This window comes from Pelodiscus sinensis, chromosome 17 (assembly GCF_049634645.1).
Source record: "Pelodiscus sinensis isolate JC-2024 chromosome 17, ASM4963464v1, whole genome shotgun sequence".
Lineage (NCBI taxonomy): Eukaryota > Metazoa > Chordata > Testudines > Trionychidae > Pelodiscus > Pelodiscus sinensis.
In genome coordinates this window covers 9,872,984-9,888,310 of record NC_134727.1, presented here as the reverse complement: position 1 = coordinate 9,888,310, position 15,327 = coordinate 9,872,984, and the positions used below count along the sequence as shown (strand labels likewise).

At 37.8% G+C, this 15,327-nt stretch overlaps 2 long non-coding RNA genes across 2 annotated transcripts in view; both read left to right on the top strand.

The window, feature by feature from the left end:
- LOC142818685 (uncharacterized) overlaps window positions 1–15,327 on the top strand; it is a 291,806-nt gene that overhangs the window by 206,922 nt on the left and 69,557 nt on the right. The window lies entirely within an intron of this gene.
- LOC142818658 (uncharacterized) overlaps window positions 1–15,327 on the top strand; it is a 45,547-nt gene that overhangs the window by 3,382 nt on the left and 26,838 nt on the right. The gene's annotated exons all lie outside the window — the stretch shown is intronic.

Sequence of the window (15,327 nt, the reverse complement as noted above, 5' to 3'; positions counted from 1 at the left end):
AGTTCTATGCAACATGTTACATATTATGCAATTGTCTGGTCTCAAAATGGCTTCATATCAGAATGATCAAATGATTCAAGCATAACAGAATAGGGCTGGCCACTTTCATTCATGAGTAGAAGGTTTTGGATCCAATATGTCTCTCTGTATTTTTCATTTCCACAGTGGGAGGCTGTGGTATTTCATTTCTGAGTTTTGATTTAAAGGTGCAGTTCCTTGGAACAGAAGGAATAATAAGGAAAAATGCCATCAGTGTTCACTTGTTTTGCTTAGGGTGACATCTGTTTGACTCCAAATTTTGCTGACACCATAGAAGTAATGAATGGGAAAATCTTAGATGTCCGTTTATGGGTATGTCACTAAATGCTTTGTTTCCATGAGATACAAAATAACAAAAAATCTTAATTATAATTATAATCCATTTCACCAGCTGTGAAGGGTGATTTAGTGGCAATAGGCAATGTTATTTGATAAAGCATAAGAAAGCAGAAAGGCATCATACAAGAGAGAATCAAAATATCTTGCTGATCAGTGTCCTTCAGATTTTGGTTGGAATGTCTCTAATGACTTATCTGGCTGTGTCTCGGATGATACAGTGGACTTCTGTTCTTCTATTCCTCATGTAGTGCAGTCATACAGCATTTCATTGGTAGTTTGTTAATGTTCATACAAAAGAAAAACTTTAGCTGCAAATAGAGCCACTAAGCACACCCACTTCCTCCTGGTATTTGAAAAGTGAGGGTTGGGGGCAGAAGGAAACATAGAACGGGAATTAAACTGGATCTGATCCAAAGTCCTTGGCAGATAATGAGTAATTCCCTTAACTTCAGTGGGATTTGGATCAGGCCAAGAGGGAGCAAGTAACATTCTGAAGCACTTAGAAGAGAGGAGAGTGATCAGGAAGAGTCAACATGGATTCACCAAGGGCATGTCATGTCTGACCACACTGATTGCCTTCAATGAGTTCAATGTGAACTTGGGGAAAGCATTGGATGTGATACACCTTGACTTTAGCAAAGCTTTTGATACCGTCTCCTACAGTATACTTGTCAGCAAGTTAACAAAGTATGGATTGGATAAAGGGACTTGAAGGTGGATTTTCAGCTGCCTAGATTATCAGGCCCAGTGGGTAGCAGTCAACGTCTTGATGTCTGGTTAACAGTTGGTATCAAACGGAGTGGCCCAAAGGTTGATCCTGGGGCTGGTTTTGTTCAATATCTTTATTAATGACCTGGATCAGGGATGGTTTTCACCCTCAGCAAAATCATAGATGACACTAAGCTAGGGGGAGAGCTCTGCTGGAAGAAAGGAATAGGGTCCAGAGTGATCCTGACAGATTGGAGGATTGGGCCAAGAGAAATTTGATGAGGTTCAACAAGGACTAGTGCAGAGCCCTGCACTTGGGATGCAAGAATCCCAAGCACTGCTACAGATTGGGGACTGACTGGCTAAGTAGCAGTTTTGCAGAAAAGGACCTGGGGATTATAGTGGATGAGAAGCTGGATATGAGTCAACAATGTGCCCTTGTAGCCAAGAAGGCTAATGGCATATTGGGTACAATAGTAGGAGCATTAGACCTCAACAGATTGGAGGGTATGTCTACACTACCCTCCTAGTTCGAACTAGGAGGGTAATGTATGCATACCGCACTTGTTAATGAAGCCCGGGATTTGAATTTCCCGGGCTTCATTAGCATAAGCGGGGAGCCGCTATTTTTAAATCCCTGCTGCTTCGAACCCCGTGCAGCGCGGCTACACGGGGCTCGAACTAGGTAGTTCGGACTAGGTTCCTAATCCGAACTACCGTTACTCCTCATGAAACGAGGTGTACCGGTAGTTCGGAATAGGCACCCTAGTCCGAACTACCTAGTTCGAGCCCCGTGTAGCCGTGCTGCACGGGGTTCGAAGCAGCGGGGATTTAAAAATGGCGGCTCCCCGCTTATGCTAATGAAGCCCGGGAAATTCAAATCCTGGGCTTCATTTGCAAGTGCGGTATGCATACATTACCCCGCTAGTTCGAACTAGTGGGGTAGTGTAGACATACCTAAGGGAGTAATCATTCCCCTTTATTCGGCACTGGTGAGTCCACATCTAATTCTGGGCTCCCCCCCTTCCCCATTACAAAAAGGATGTTAACGCATTGGAAAAAGTCCCGGGGAGGGCAACAAAAATCTTTAGGGAGTTGGAGCACAAGATTTATGAGTCAAGGCTGAGGGATTTAGGCTTATTTAGTTTACAGAAGAGAAGAGTGCAGTGGGATTTGATAGCAGCCCTGAACCACCTGTATGGAAGTTCCAAAGAGGATGAAAAGAGGCTGTTCTCAGTGGTAACAGATGACAGAACAAGGAGCAAAGGTCTCAAGTTGCAGTGGGGGAGGCCTAGATTGGATATTAGGAAAAACTATTTCACTAGGAGGGTGGTGAAGTACTGGAATGGGTTTCTTGGGGAAAGGGGTGGGTTGGAATATCAATCCCTACAAGTTTTTAAGTCCAACAAAGCCCTGGCTGGGATGGTTTGGTTGGCATTGGTCCTGCTTTTAGCAGGGGGTTTGACTTGAGCTTCTGAAGAAGAAGTGAGATTGCCACAGATACATGGGTAGTGTGTTTCAGTGAATTGTACAACAGCCAGGGTTAGGTAACTGATTCAGATTAAATAATTAGTGTAAAACAGCGAACCATGTACTGGAACTAAACCCAAAACCCAACACAAATCAGATATAAAAAGTAACAGAAGATTCTACATAGGTTTAACAAGTTTTTATGGAAATCATTATAAAAGCCAATGGAATTTAACTGAAGACGTCAACCAAATTATATACAGAAGACATGAATTGAGAGCTCTGACATAGGTACTTTTTAAATATGTGTCTTAAGGTCAAATTATAATGCTAGTAAAACTTCTCAGCTAACAACACAATTGTTTATTAAAAACCTATTTAAAACATTCCATTGCTCCCAATAAATATTCATGTTTATTTTAATAAGAGTTTTACAGATTTATTTTAATTCCACTAAACCCCCTTAGTATGTAGACAACTTCATATTCAAGTCCAGATGTTCAGGCAAAGGTGGAATGCATTTTCAAGTTGCTGTAGCATAGTTATTAATGACAGCTATTTTTTATTGTTTTTGATTGCCATGAGAGTACACAGAAACCTGCAGCTAGGATTCTTTGAAGCAACATTTTGGGAGCTGTTATTTCAATAAAACAATGAAATCAGTTAGCATAGGTAATAAAATAATTATAGTAATTTATTTTGGCTATTAAAGGTTGTATCCCCTTAGCTAATCATCTATTTCAAGTTATTATTCAAAGTTCCCTGGCTAATTTTGTGTTAAAGTTAAACTTCATGAATTTCTATGCACTGATAATAGAAATCTAACAAATTCCTAGTTTGCTTTCCTTGTAACATTAGTATGAACAACTCTTTCAATCCTGGTAATATAATGTTACACAACACTAGTGAAAGATGTTTCCATTGTCCTGTCAATGTGAACATTCATTCTTTGATACTTTGTACCAGGTTACAATTGTAGCAGAGATCAGTCACTTGTGGTTACAAAGTGCTCATTGTTCATGAACAAAAGACGCATTAGGGGAGAATATGTTCATGGGGTGTTCAGCAAGCTGTATATCTCTGCTTGCTGGAAATATTTTGTTCCAGAGTTCATGTCAACTTAAGTGGCCATCATTCAGTAGCCAGAAAGCCCAATAATTAGTGCCCTGATGCCTATATTAATTGCTTTTATAAATTGCTTTATTGCCTTAATTAATTTTATCCTTGCATCATTTTACTTTAAAGCCAACAATAAACCTCCCAGATTATCAAAAGGAGGGAAGTAATGATTATTTTCAGGCTTAACTACAGAAAACTGGGTTAGCTACATTTGAACAAAAGAAAAAGAAATAATTTTCATGTGTCAGTGTGTATGCACAAATAATATAATATAATATAATATAATATAATATAATATAATATAATATAATATAATATAATATAATATAATATAATATAATATAATATAATATATAAACTGTTTGGGCAAAGGCAAAAGAGTTTGAACCAAATCCTGGTCTCTTTCCCACGACTGTAACTGTGGACAAATTCAACATATTTACAGTGATGGGATGGAAATCAGAACTGACGATTCATAACTTTGAATTTCTGAAATTATTTCCTGAATAAAAATTTCCTTAATAATGTTATTAGTGCTGCTTGATGCTGATTAAATGAAAAAAATAGACTTGTGCTGAGAAAGGTTCAAACTATGGTTGTGTTTAAAAGAACAGTGTTTCATTCAAATTCCCCTAGACTGCTGACCTAAAAATCTACTTCCTGACAGTTATTGCTAAGCACAAGAAAATGGTGTTCATTTCAAAGACTACAGGTAAAAGTGTTTCTTCATAATAAAGTACAAGACTCAGACTTTGTGAATGCTCTGTATAGGTTTGAGTCAAAGTCTATTGAAATCAATATAAGCATTCCCACTGACTTAAAAATGCTTGGAAACAAGCTCTATAGTTTTGATTTAGGTAAGCATAGACACAACCATAAGCGGGTGGTGGTTCCATTGAATTCACTGATTTGATTAAATATTTTATTATGACTATGGTCTAACTATCGACTTCTAAATAAAAAGATTTCAGTGAAAAATATGGGACTGGAAGCAGCATTCTATAGTGAAGTTTGTTCTGTAATTGAGTTTCCAACATAATGCTGATTTGGAAGCTACTCCTCCTCCCTGCTGCTAAAATTATTATTATTATTATTATTATTATTATTATTATTGCTTCAAATTGGCTAGGTTTATTCCAGGGATGAGGTTAAAGGTTTTTATCTGCCAAGCTGGACAGGAAATTCCACAGTTAGAACATTCTGCAAACAGAGCCTCTAAAGATACATGGAAATATGTGGAAGCCATGAACTTCATAAGGATCATGAATGTTTGAAGAGGCTGATAAATCCTAAGAATTGCATAAGGTGGGAATTTGGATGGATTCCTATCTTGTCAAATAAGGTTCAATATGGGATTGATGTGCATGTTCAGGTAGTCTTACAACTGAGAACCTCCTAAGAGCTTCAGTAGAATGGTCTCTGCTTCTCTAGATCATAGGAAGTGTGCAGCATATAGTTTTTCATTTTGAAGAGGTTAGAAAATATGTTTCCCTCTTTCCTTTTCATCCCAGCTGAATGTTAGCACTGTTTAACAAAATTAAGGAAATTCTCAGACCAAAAACAAAAACAAAAAACCAAACCCTTTTTAACATGAAGTTGACAATGACTATCTCAGAATCTGTGCATTTTAAATGTTTGAGTGACTTATGAAGGTAAATGTATGTGTTCAGGCAATGTCAAAGATTATTTTACTATTTGCAACATTGTTGTAAGTTTCCTGTATGTACTATCATTCTTAACTTCCTATTTCATTTTTATCTGAGAATAAAACAGAATCCAAACTATGACTCTGTCAGGTTTTATTCCTGCAGAGATCAAATTTTATTGACCATAGACCTGTCAACATCGGAAAGTACACCTGTAGTTGTAGCCATATGGGTCTAGTTCTTCTTTTGTGTGTGTCTCAAAAGCTTATCTCTCTTAACCAACAAAATTTGCTCTAATAGAAGATATTAATTCACCCACTTTGTTTAACATCTGTAAAGTTGTTCTAGAGAGACATAAATAAATGAAATTACATGATTTAATATTTTGACAGTTCTTGCAGGACACAAAACTGACTGGAACCTTTTAATTGAAAGATCTACAGTAAAAGATGTTTTTTTTTCCAGATAGCAATTCAAATGTACTGATTCCCTTTCTTTAACACAGTTCCAGCTCTATTTTAAGTGAATTAAACTCCATCAGTTTTGCTGGCTTCTATCTGTCTATACCAAGGTTCCTTTTTTCATTACAACATGTTCCTTTTTTCATTACAACATTCTGAAAGACATTGGAAATAATTTAAGAAAACTTAAGAAAGTAAATTCTGATAAATGTAGAGTTTAAAAAAAATCTCCAGGTACATCTAAACTACACACTTCTTTTCAAAGAAGCTTTTTCTAAAGAATCTTTCAAAAAAAGTTTATTTCGAAAGAGATTGTCTAGACAGCCACAACGTTTTCGAAATAATGATCTGCTTTTTCAAAAGAGCATCCAGGCAGTCTGGATGCTCTCTTTCAAAAAAGCCCTATTTGTAGTCAAGAACACCTTTTTTCGAAAGTGCTCTGTTGAAAAAAGGCATTCTTCCTCATAAAATGAGATTTACTGCTGTCAAAAAAACCGCCACGTTCTTTCGATTTAATGTTGAAAGAATGCCGCATCGGGTGAAGTTTTTTCAAAAAAAGGCCACTTTTTTGGAAAAAAATACCTTGTAGTCTAGACATAGCTTCCTTATCATTTGAAAAGAAAGCAGACCACATGACTAAAGGCACTCATGGAGGATTTCAGAAATACACCAGTTGGAAATCTCTCTTTCTCCTTCTCCTTCTCCTTCTCCTTCTCCTTCTCCTTCTCTTTCTCTCTCATATACATACACTAACACACACAAAAAGTCAGAGGGTACATCTACACTAGCCCCCTAGTTCGAACTAGGGAGGCTAATGAGGGTGACCGAAGTTGCTAATGAAGCGCGTGATTTAAATATCCTGCGCTTGATTAGCATAAGCCCAGCTGGTCGCCATTTTAGAAACTGACTAGCCCGAAGTAACTGCCCGCATCTATACACGGCAGAGAAGCAGGATTCTGAGATAAACCTCTTAGTTTGAATTAACTGTTAAACCTTATTCCACGAGGACATGACATGAAAGATGGTTTTGATAGGGGTGGCAAGGTATGAATCTGAAGTAGTCTGAACTTTGGTTTCTGAGAGTGAGGGTTCAAGTTGGAACTGTAAGATACCCAAATCATTCAAGCATCTTTTTGCAAACTTTGAGAATGTTGCTGCTCTCATGAGATTTTTCCTGTATTGAAATAAAAGGTAGACAGTAAACTCTTTCCAGTTTAGGAGTTGACCTGAGACCATAATTTATTAGATTGGCATAATGAAATTGCATTAAACTATTGGTAAGGGTTTGGATATGAGGTTCCAGGATTGACCAGTCTCTAATTAATGTATGTAACTTCTCTTTATTGCTTAACCTTTGAAGCACTAGGTTTTGTTTATGAACTATATGTTGAGTAGATGTGAAGTATTAATTTATCAATAAAAGATTTCTCTAATGGCCAGTTCAGGGATTATATTACATTCTATTGAAACCAGCATATGCAAATCCACTTTAGAAAATAGGTACTCTAAGTTGATAGCCAAACAATACCCATGCACATTTTCAGTCAATGGAAAGCTGCTCTCATTTCAAAATGCAGCAAAATTTGTTCACTTAGAAGCAAGAAAAAATGCTGTAAGTGATAGATTTAACACAGTGAATAACCTTTTCATTAGGCAATTATGTGTTTCAGTCCATGGGATATGCAGTGTATATTTTTTGTTGTACGTTTTCAGCTGTCAGTGACCCTATTTCATGGAATATAAGTCACACTGTGAATTTAAACATCTGAAGAAAATCAATAGATGAGACACTGAAGACTATTATGTATCTGCTGAAACTATATTTTTCAATTTCTCTCTTTTTTTAATCTTCTTGCTCAAAGCTCAACCCAAATATTAAAAAACAATCATTGAAAGACTTGGATGATAATTACCAGAGACTTGGATTTTACTGTAAAGAGCTTTTGTATCTTTTCAGTATTTGAAGTTCTAGTCACCAGGTATAATATTCCTGGATAAGACACCAGTCAATGTAAGAGAAAGTTAATCCATTGAGGAATTATAAAAGGTATGACTTTACATCACTTTGAATAGCTTTCATTACCTACTCAATCAATAAAAAACAAAAGGTTCAGACAAAAAATTCACATGCACAATAATGTGGTTAAAATACTATGAAATATCATGTAATTTTTTGCAGCTGTGTTAGACATTAATATTTTTTCTTCAACTAAGGGGAGTGACTTCTATTCGTGATCTAAAGAAGTATGAAAAGGTTTTGTGTCACAAGATTTTCCCCTCACCTGTCTTTCCACTGCATCTTAATGAAAATATAAAATCTCATCTTCAGAATGCCATTCTAATAGTGTCCTTAGGCTCCCTCCCTGCTAACATGAACTCCTTTAATATGTCCAGAACACTTTTTTTGTGATCTTTGCCCCGTCATTTCTATTTGTCACCTGTCCCTTAGACTTTGAAGGTTCAACCACAAAACTCTGAAGACTGTTTGAGTTTATAGGTCAAATTCTGCCTTCAGAAATCTGTTTAGGAAGTTGTGTATACAGTTCTGAAGGCATTCAGTCCATTATTGCACTTTTCAAAACTTTAATTTTCCAGTTTGGGAAAAGAAACCCAACAAAAAAAATGTGATTTAGAAGATTAGTTCTGAAGCTCAAATACCAGGAACTCATATTTTCAAGAACCTCATCATCCCTGGCTACCAATAATCAGGTTAAATAGCAATGTTTCAGGCTAAGTATTCAGAACTTTGTTATTTTCCCTCTGTCACTAATAGGGTACTTATGCTTACACAGCATCCATTCTGAATTGCTGACATTATCTCGTGCAGAAACAGGCTAAGTAACTTCAACCACTATCATATTAGAGTTTATATTTTGTATTTTTATACTATTTGTAATTTGTATTTTTCTAAATACAATCTCAAACATGAACAAAGAAACAAAGTCTTTAGAAAATTTCAATTTACAAAAAATGCTCTTCTGATTATTTTTCTTTTCTGATATGCTGTCGGTATTTTTATTATATTTGAAGGATGCTACATTTCTTGAGTACAGTGAAACTCAGAAAATTCACAAGTCTTTATCTCAGTTCCCTGCTTTGTGTGTGTGTGTGTGTGAATTATTTTGTAACTGAAAGATGCTGCTTTTTAATTATCAAATGTCAAGTGTTAGTACTCAGACTGTACTAAAACCAAGATTTTAGTTCTAAAATATTGTCATTGTCTCCCCTTTTGAAGTCAACGTGATTAGTATCAAGGAACCATTCATATTATGCTCCCATGTTTAGTATATTATTATATCAGTGTGTTATTTTTTAATATACTGTCTTGTGTTATTTCAACAATAACATAGGACCAAATTTTCAGAAGAGGCCTAAAGTCCACGTAGGCACCTACATTTTCACAGACTATTAGCATGATGTTATATGCATGCCAGAATTTGTATTGGCTAATGAAAAGTTAGACCTACAAATTGTCATCTCAGAAACAAAATAGTTGCATTATACATGTGGCCCTGAGACAGTGAATACTTCAAGGAGTAAAGGAAAGGCTTTTGTATAATTTGCATTATTTGAGCTTAAGAGTTTCATTATGATGCACCACATATGACTAAGCCAGCTAAAATATGTAATGCAACATGACAGAGCTGTGATGCATCAGGATAAATTGAGTTTTGTTGACTGCTGCCACTTATCATTTTCTCCATTCAACAATCAGGGACATTTAGATTTTGAAGGAAGTCCATACTTGGGGAATCCTCTGATGCCTTTTCATAACAGCTTTACGGCCTCTCAATTAGAACAGCCTTTGGACCATACAGTCTGTATATATGTAGGTTTGTAAGGTGCTTTGAGATGTTGTGGCTGAAGTTGCTGCAGAAAAGGCAGGTATTTATAGCATAACCATAGAAAGCAGATATTTTGGATGCAGCATTAGAGAATGAGCCAGATTCTGCTTTCTGTTATAGCTGTCTAACCTCTTTATGATCAGTAGGGTTGCTAATGAAGAGCAAAACTTGGGCCATGGTATTTTGTTACAGTAAGTTTATTACTAAATTTTGAAGTTCAGTAGGAAAAATCTCTTATACAATTTTAAAACCACATGAATTTGAAGGGTACTTAAAAAATATACAGGTTTAGGAATCAATTCCCTGAGGAATTTAAATCTCAGTTCTTGTAGGATGCATCTACACTGCACCCATAGCTCAAAATAAGCTACACAATTTGAGCTATGCAAATTATGTAGCTTATTTCACATAAATTTTGCAATAGCCTATTTTGAAATTTGGAACTGTTTTCACAGCACTCATTTCAAAATAAAGTGCTATTCCAAAATGTCCCTTACTCCTTGTGGCATGAGATTTACAGGGACGTAGGAATAGCAAGCTTGTTATATTTCAAAATAACGGGCTCACTCAAAATCCTAGACAGTGTAGACCTAGCCTAAAGATTTAAGTCCATTTGTAACTTTAAACATCTGAGTAATGTGAGAACTGAGGAATTAACCAAGTGAGTAAAATAACAGACAAGCTTATGTTAAATAAGCATCAAGATATAAGTGACAGTGAATGGAATAGTACAATTTGATCCAGAAATATTGTAGATTACAACTACACAAAGTGATTAATTGTCCCCATATGCCCAAATACAATGGTAACATACACTGTATAAAGCATAGATAAACTGCTGAGTTTTGGGGAAAGGTTTGGAAAGAAAACAAAAATGAAAGAATCAACACAAACCAAAAGTGATCTAAAAATTCAATATTTTTAATTCTCTTCTCTATAAGAGAGGGCAGATTGGAAGAAAATAATATTTTGGAATAATATTTTGCACTCAACTATCATATCCTGTAAAATGAATTGATCACAAATCTTGTACAGGAGTATTTCCTCTCTGGCTTGGTGATCAGGAATTATTCTGCTTTGTGTTGTGCTTTGTTATCAAGCTTTGTTATCATTTCTCTTTATTAAACCTCATCCTGTTTACCTAGAGAAATGGTCAGAGGTAAACAGGATGAGGTTTAATAAAGAGAAATGCAAAGTGCTCCACTTAGGAAGGAACAATCAGTTCCATACATACAAGATGGGAAGCGACTGTCTAGGAAGGAGCATGGCAGAAAAGGATCTAGGGGTCATAGTGGACCACAAGTTGAATATGAGTCAACAGTGTGATGCTGTTGCAAAAAAAGCAAATATGATTCTAGGTTGTATCAACAGGTGTGTTGTAAGCAAAACTCGTGAAGTCATTCTGCCGCTCTACTCTGCACTAGTTAGGCCTCAGCTGGAGTACTGTGTCCAGTTCTGGGCGCCACATTTCAAGAAAGATGTGGAGAAATTGGAAAGGGTACAGAGAAGAGCGACAAGAATGATTAAAGGTCTAGAGAACATGACCTATGAAGCCAGGCTTCATGAACTGGGCTTGTTTAGTTTGGAAAAAAGAAGATTAAGGGGGGACATGATAGCGGTTTTCAAATATCTAAAAGGGTGTCACAAGGAGGAAGGAGAAAATTTGTTCCTCTTGGTTTCTGAGGACAGGACAAGGAGTAATGGGCTTAAAGTGCAGCAGGGGAGGTTTAGATTGGACATTAGGAAAAAATTCCTAACTGTCAGGGTGGTCAAATATTGGAATAAATTGCCAAGGGAGGTGGTGGAATCTCCCTCTCTGGAGATATTTAAGAACAGGTTAGATAGACATCTGTCAGGGATGGTGTAGACGGAGCTTGGTCCTGCCTTGAGGGCGGGGGGCTGGACTCGATGACCTCTTGAGGTCCCTTCCAGTCCTATTATTCTATGATTCTATGATTTGTGTTTAGCTTTTTGTCTGTAGACTTCAAAACATTTTACAAAAGAGGAAGTATCATTATTTCAATTTTAAAGTTGGAGAAAGGGGATCACAGAGCAGTGATCTGATATGCCCAGGTGACAGAGCAAGTCAATGACAAAGTTAGAAAAAGAAACCATATCCCCTAAGTCCCAGTCTAGTGTGTTATCCACTAAGCCACACTGCCTCTCTGGAAAACTTAAAAAACAAGAAATAGTTCTGCAGCATGTTGGAGACTAACAAAAAATGTAGATGCTATCATGAGCTTTCATGGGCTTAACCTGCTTCTTCAAATGAATGGAGAAGGGGTCCTGGGTAAAAATAAATAGCAGAGAAAGAGAGGGAATGGAGAAGGAAAGAGAAGGAAAAAATAGGAAAACATAATAGGAAAGTTCATGATACCATATATATTTTTTGTTGGTCTCTAAGGTTCTGCATAACTATCTGTTGTTTTTTCAGTTGCAGACTAACACAGCTTCCCCTCTGAGAGTACATCTAGATTGTAAGTTTCTTTCAAAGGAGATATTTTTTGAAAGAGCTCTTTTGAAAAAGCTTCTTTTGAAATGGAGCATCCACAACTCAGAACTGGATCGAAAAAGCGATCTGCTTTTTTGAAAGAGAGCGTCCAGACTGCCTAGGTGCTCTCTTGAAAGAAAGCCCTGATTACTATTCATAGAATGGCCACCAGGGCACCTGTGCATCTTTCAATTTCCTCTTCTTTTGAAAAATGTCCCTGTTCTGCGTCCACACATGCCTTTTTTCGAAAGAGCTCTTTTGAAAAAGGTGTTCTTCCTTGTAATGTGAGGTTTACAAATGTCAAAAAAAAAAACCCTGCATTCTTTCAATTTAATTTCAAAAGAACACAATTGCAGTGTGGACGCAAGTGAAGTTTTTTTTTTTTTTTTAAATGTAGTCTAGACATGAGACTCTCTGTAAAAAGTTACACATATGATTCCTGCTAAGCTGTGGCTCGGGGCTGTCACACACAGAACTGCCATGGCCAGAGACAAGGTCCCTCTATCCCAGCTGCAGCAGCTCCCTGCTGTGGCTGAGGGAGTGAGCCTCTTGCCTAGCCATGGCTGCCCTTGTCTGGCCTAGCAGGGAAGTGCCAGGACCAGGGGAGAGGCAACTCCTCCCACCCTAGCAGGAAGCTGCCATGGCAGGGGCAGAAGCACCTTTCCAAAGTTCTCCCCCAGCCTTGCCAGCAGCACAGACCTGCTGTAGCCAGGAGAGAAATGTCCCTGCCCCAGCCCAACCCAACCTCACTGGAGCTGCAACAGCCAGCAAAGAGGCACCTCTCACCTGGCCCAGAGCTGCTAGAGTAAGAGAGGACTGGGGGAGCCTTCTTTCCTGGGGGAGCCTGAACCCAACCCCTCCCCACAACCCATTTCCATCCTAGATCCTGCATCCCCAGCCACAGCCTTCACCCCTTGTACTCCAATCCTCAGCCCCAGCCGTGAGCCTCCCCCACACGAAATGCCTCATCTTCAGTCCCACCCCAGATCCTGAACTCCCAGCCAGAGCCCTCCTCTCTCAGTCCTGAGCCCCCTCCCACATCTGAATCCCTCAGCCCCACCTCCATCATAGTCTGCCCATGTGCAGAATGAATTTTATTATGTGCACCAGTATGGAAGTGATGTGTCACACAAAATTCATTATGCACATGGGACATAAAAATTAGATCAAGGGTAGGGAACCTCAGGTTGGCGGACTTGATCTCCCCCCCCCCCCCCCCCCGGCTTGCCTGGATCTGTCTCTTAAAGCTCAGGGCCCACCCCCGCACTGGCGCTCCAGCCCCCCCACTGCCTTACTACAGGGGGTTTGTTTGGTTTTTTTGTTTGTTTTAGGGGTTTTTTGCTTTTCACTTGTGTGCGGCCCCTGACTGATTTTTCTGTGTTGAGTGGCCCCAAATCTAAATAATGTTCTCCACCCCTGAATTAGATGGAACACTGCTTACAACCCCGGTAAGTACTTATACTTATTCAGTGGCTCTAATAAAATCTGGATAAACGTTTTGAATTAGAAATGTCCCAGCAACATTTAAATGCACTTGGTAATGGCATCCCTTAATCAAAAAACTGGGACTTCAATTGAAAATAGTAAAAACTGGCAATTCCCAGGTTAAAAAATAATGATTCTGCTATTAAGTCACATTTACACCAATCAATACCTCAGGGTATGTTTACACTGCCACCCTAGTTCGAACTAGGGTGGGTAATGTAGGCATTCAAACTTGCAAAAGAAGCCCGAGATTTAAATATCCTGGGCTTCATTTGCATGTTCCCGGGAGGGCGCCATTTTTAAATGCCTGTAGTTCGAACTACCTGCCCGCGGCTACATGCGGCACGGACTAGGTAGTTAGAATTAAAGCTCCTAATTCAAACTACCATTAAGCCTCCTTGCAGGTTCAAATTAGGAGCTTTAATTCGAACTACCTAGTCCATGCCGCATGTAGCCGGGAGCAGGTTGTTCAAACTATGGGGCATTTAAAAATGGCGCCCTCCTGGGAACATGCAAATGAAGCCCGGGATATTTAAATCCCGGGCTTCATTTGCAAGTTTGAATGCCTACGTTAGCCGCCCTAGTTCGAACTAGGGTGGCAGTGTAAACATACCCTGAGGTATTGATTGGTGTAAATGTGACTTAATAGCAGAATCATTATTTTTTAACCTGGGAATTGCCAGTTTTTACTATTTTCAATTGAAGTCCCAGTTTTTCGATTAAGGGATGCCATTACCAAGTGCATTTAAATAATACTGGGACATTTCTAATTCAAAACGTTTAGCTCTTCAGCAATTTCATGAATTCTGTCTAACGATATAGTTCATTAAAACTTTATATATTGAGAAGTGGCAAGAATGAAAGAGTCAGGCAACGCAGCTGGTAGAAAACAGTAGTTTTCTACTTCACTATATCCTTATGCCCAATTGTTCTGTTGCAGTAAAATGATGCATTGGTGCTGACTTCCATGGCTGAATTTCTATATCTATCTTACAGTTACTCACTGGATTTCTGGAGAAAAGGTCAGATAGGGATAATATGTCAAAAGGGTATAATTAAAGTTCAGAAAGATTAATACCAATGCTATTTAGTGAAATTGCCTTTTAAGGGAATGTTCATCTATTACTTGGATATTTAATATTTTTTGCTGTTAAAATGTTAGTGCTCTTTAAAAGCTCAAAAACCAATGGGAGACTTTTTGTTTATTCGCTTGTGAATGGACCACGGGTGGGAAGCAATCAGATCTTTCTTTTTATTTTTTTGGTTAAGTGCCCACAATATTTGCATCAGGTCAAAAGAAGCACTTCATTCAACTCAAAAGTAAATTTGTTCAATAGTTTACTTCACAAAAAGTTCATTTTGCATCAACTTGAAATTATTTTTAATTTTTTTTATTGTAGGCACCAAATCAAAACATCACTTATTTACATAACAGCTAGAAAATTAAGAACTGTAATAAGCATCAGTAACCACTATTTTTTTTAATTTATGTGAACATGGTACATCTTGTCACAACACCACAACTAAATCTGAATGAGATTATGCCTAATGGGCTAAATTCTGATGTTCTTGTTCCATACTTAGTCATTCATTACTTGAAGTCAATGGGAGTTTTACTTGAATTGGGACTAAGAAATGGATCATGTAACCATTATTCTCCTGCACATTCCTTACAGGAATTAATATTATGATTGAGGAATTGGGCCCTAAGTATATGACTTTAA